The sequence below is a fragment of the Phaethon lepturus genome, unplaced genomic scaffold (assembly GCF_000687285.1).
Source record: "Phaethon lepturus isolate BGI_N335 unplaced genomic scaffold, ASM68728v1 scaffold24310, whole genome shotgun sequence".
NCBI lineage: Eukaryota > Metazoa > Chordata > Aves > Phaethontiformes > Phaethontidae > Phaethon > Phaethon lepturus.
In genome coordinates this window covers 9,995-14,399 of record NW_010510162.1, presented here as the reverse complement: position 1 = coordinate 14,399, position 4,405 = coordinate 9,995, and positions in this window count along the sequence as shown.

Here is a 4,405-nt window from a genome sequence, read left to right as displayed (position 1 = left end):
TGACACGGCTGAACCTCAAACATTCATACCTCCAGTGAGAAATTAGGTAATATTCAGGTGATGATTTGAACTTGGCAGCTGAACAATCGCATCCATATTTTTTTTTCAGTTTACGGAGACTTCATAGCTCTTTGCCTTTGAGATAAATACATGAGCAGAAGTGATGAGGATGGGTGGAGACTAGGAGAAAAAAGGAGGTAGGGAAAAAAGAAGAAAATGTGAATCCACCAGGTTCTTAACTCAGTTTTCATTCTACCATTAAAAGCAATGTCGATCTAACAAGCTTCCTTTTATATATAAATAATCATGTATTCTGGATTTTCTTGTAATGATATTGGAAATACTTACATAGTTTTAATTTGATTCAAGTGTAATTTATTTTAGAGTCGTCATTTATGAAACTGTTGCTCTTCTCTCCCTAAACCACAGCTCAGACCTTCAGAAAGTAAAAAGCAAAACATTTTCCTTTGGAGGCAACATGTGGGAGGCGGGGAGCAGGAAAGGTGCTGGGACTGGGACGTGGGAGTGACTTAGCATATAGGTCCCCTCTGTACCCTGCACATTGTTCAACATCGCAAGAACAAAATGCTAACCTTTTTCCTTCCTTATCCTAGTAGTGACCTCATGGTCCAGCAATGCATGTGCTGCGTCACGGTGCTCTGCTTCTCTCTCTGGTGGCTTCCTGCCTTCACTCGCGTACGAGCATGAGAAGCTGAGAAAACTACACGTTTTATTGAACAGTAGGGTAACTACTGACAAGTGTTGCATATAAGGAGCCATCAAGAGAGAGCGTGAGCCCTGAAATGACTATTAAGAGAACAGGAGCAGCAACCTGTGGACAAGGAGGGGGAGGGATGGGACAAAAGATTAGATGGAGAGAGAAACCAATGGAGGAGAAGGTGCGGCTCTCCTAGGAAACAAGAAGCAGATGAAAATAGGTAAACAAAGGACTAAGGAGCATTGATTTTCGTGCCTGACGTGCTTGACTGAAACCGGGACCAAATCTCACGTTTGAGAGGATTAGTCAAAACCCTCCCTGTTACCTTAGCATTCCTCGTCATTGCTTTAATGCATTCAGCTCTGATTTCCATGTCCTTTGTGTTGGATAGTGATGAGCTGATCAGCTTTAAGGACTAAGTAGTTTTAGGTTCCTCGCATTATTATTCCAGTGTGAACAATCACATTTCATAACTCAAAAACCCATCCCATTTAGGCACCAAAAAAGTGCTAACACAATTGAGCGAGTTCCAAGACAGGGCAGGAAAGGATTCCACCTAAAACAAGTTATCTTGCTGTTCAGAAAATAACTGTTCAATTATGTTCCAGTCTTGGGATTTTCCTTTACAACATCCAGGCTAGCTGATCTCCCCCCGACCTGAATACCTGCTGTCATTTGATTCTCCAGCACTTTACAGATGAGTTCTTAACTCTCTACATCTCTGACCTAATAACAATTTAGTTAGTAACTGCACCTTTTAGTTTCTAGCCTCTTCACTGAGCCGAAAAAGTCCATTATGGTTGGTATTGTCCTGGAGTAAGGAAACTTTAAGAGTCCAAAAAGGCTAAATCAATAATCTGACTCAAATACAGAAACTGCAGCTTTGACATGAGACAGAGAGAACGTGGTGGCTGATCATGGCTTTTCAGGGCAATACCCCACGTTGCTGCAGTTTTAAGAGTTATTGTTTTTCAGTGATAGGTCAAATAGGATGGATAACCTTTTTAAATGAATGCTTATATTGTAACAGACATAGGCACATCTTATGTATTTAAACATCAGTATCTTTTGCTGCCAGAGTCAGTATCATAGTTCATAATCCATCCAATCTTTTAATCCTCACTACCACCGAGAAAACGCAAGCCTTGCAGACATTTAGTCTCTCCTGAAGAGGCAAGCTGCCTGCCAAGCATGTGGGAATTAGGACAGTGTCTGAACCACGTTGCTATACTTTCTTCAGTCCTTCCAGTATGCATTTGGCCAAAGGCAAAATTTCTGGTGCAGTGGTCAATGGCCTTTCAACATGTTTGATGCCATGGGTTGCTTGAAGTTTGCAGTCATGTTTATGTCCCTCAGACATGGTTTTTCCTTTTTAATATGATATGACATCTCTCTCCAGAAGACACATTTGTTTTGGTAAACGAACACCATTTCTGTTACCCCTCTCTGGTGGAATTCTGCAATGCTCCAGCTTTGATCTTTGTTTTGTCTTGTTTTTAAGTGGTTTGCATGTCTAGTCAATAACCTACTGTCCTCAGAGGGCATTAATGTTTATTAATAAACTTGATGATATTATCAAAGAACTTGAGTTTGAAAATACAGAGATACATCACACTATTGGCTGTATTGGTGTCAGGCAACGGAGCAGTATTTTGGCAAACATCGCAGCATAATAAGCAGAATGACTAAGTCCAAAAGCGGAAAAATAAAGAGGCTGCAGTGTTACTTTCCAGTTGTCAGTAACAACTCTGATATTTCCTAGCCTAATGAATACCTTTTGGTTTGCGCCATTCATTCAAAAAGCATTTGTGAAGTTTAGAGCTTGTGAACAACAGCTACCTGCACATCAGTTGCACCAAAACAGACCCAGGAGAGACCGCCAAGAAATAACACGTTGCCTCACATGCAGCCTGCGTGTCTGTCACCTCCCATCCGCTCAGGCAAGAAATGTCATCTCTCCAGATGACATCTGCACTGCCTCGTTCATGGGCTCCTCTCTGATATAAATGTGCCAGTTTGGACAAGCCAGCTGAATGCTGCTTCAGGTTGGAGTCTAGTAAATGCTCCTACGGCTACAAACCAAACACAATACTAAGTAACATCAGCTGAAGCAGCAGCCATATCTCTTTTACTTAAATAAAAAGCCAGCATAAGTTCTGACATCTCAGAAATAATAATAAAAACCCACAAAATATATAATAAATGTCTTCGTAAACTAGCCAGCTTGATACTGAATGCATATCCTCACACCTTCCGGACGATCTCTGGCATTGCCTGCTGGTCCCCTAGAAATATTCTGAGCAGCAGTTTGATGCTGCTGGTCACACACAGCCTTCTTCACATGCAAGTGTAGAAAATAGAAATGTTGCACCTTGTCCATAACAGCTGCTGGCTGTAAATAAGACAGTGTCACCCGGGTGTCAGCACAGCACACTTCAGCTGATGAAGCTTTCCTTAAGCCATCTTGCAGCTCGCTTCTCCGTGGAATCCAATACATGGTACCCAGACAGCTTGATATTATTCTGATCAACACTGAATATCACTGGGGAAGCAGCTATTGCATGCATAGGCATGACAGAGTCTCTAGAGAGATGTTGTTTCATCAGTCCTGTCCTGAAAAGACCACTGTCAGTCAAAGGCTAAAGGGGGACTACAACTCCCTATGCTGGCGGAGGATTTACCTAGCCATTATTCTGAGGTAAGTCCCAATGATACCATTGAGTTGGAGATACTCAATATTCACACAGCTTCTAAAGTTAGACCACTTCTGTAGGTGCTTGAATCTGAAATCACGTTTTAGACATCCACTTTTGAAAGTCTGGTGCCAAGTGACCTCATTCATTTTTATCCAGGCAAGGCTGTAGTGGAAATTGAGGAATATGATGCATTTACAGTTACGCAGTTGCAGTGACACACCATTGCATGTGGCAGTAGAATGGTTTTTAGACTTTCTGGAGCTCAGGTGGTTTTTGCTCCTAATCCCATTAAAAAGCCTATTTACTGAAACAGCCCATACGGCAAACATCAGACCCACAGAAACAGCAACTGAAGTGGGAGAGACCCTCTGAACTCCATGAAATATTTACAAATAGCTTTAGGAGCCCTGGGATGAAGTAAAGTACTTTCAAGCATAAACAGAAAACCTAATGGATATAAAATTTCTTTTTTAGCCCTTGGTGAGATTTGTTTTCACAGTCTTAGCTATGGTATGAGAAAATGTATGAGGTCATCCAGTCTGCCTCCTCCTCTTCCAGGAGAGAAGTGGTCCCAGGGCTGTAACATTTGGCTCAGTCTAGCTCTGCCTGACTCAGACAACAGAAGCCGAAGCCACTTCTTGGGAATCTTCTCAATTTTTCTAAATATTTTGCCATGTAGAATTTTCCCCGGTATTCCACCCAGAACAATTCAACGCAGTATATGTAAAGATAATTTGGTGTTATGATCACTCCTGTTTATTTAATATTTATTCCCTTAGACAACCCGAAATAATTTCTCAGCCAGTGTGGTGGTGATGTCCCTCCAATATCTGTCTACAGTCATGCTCCTCACCATTTGGACACACTATAGCTGTGCTCTGCTGTGACTGAGCCTTCACAAGCATATTCTTTCAAATGTTTTCACATCTGTTCCTTCCTCTCTGTACTCAAGACATATTATTATTACACGTGAGGAAAAGAACAAGGAAAA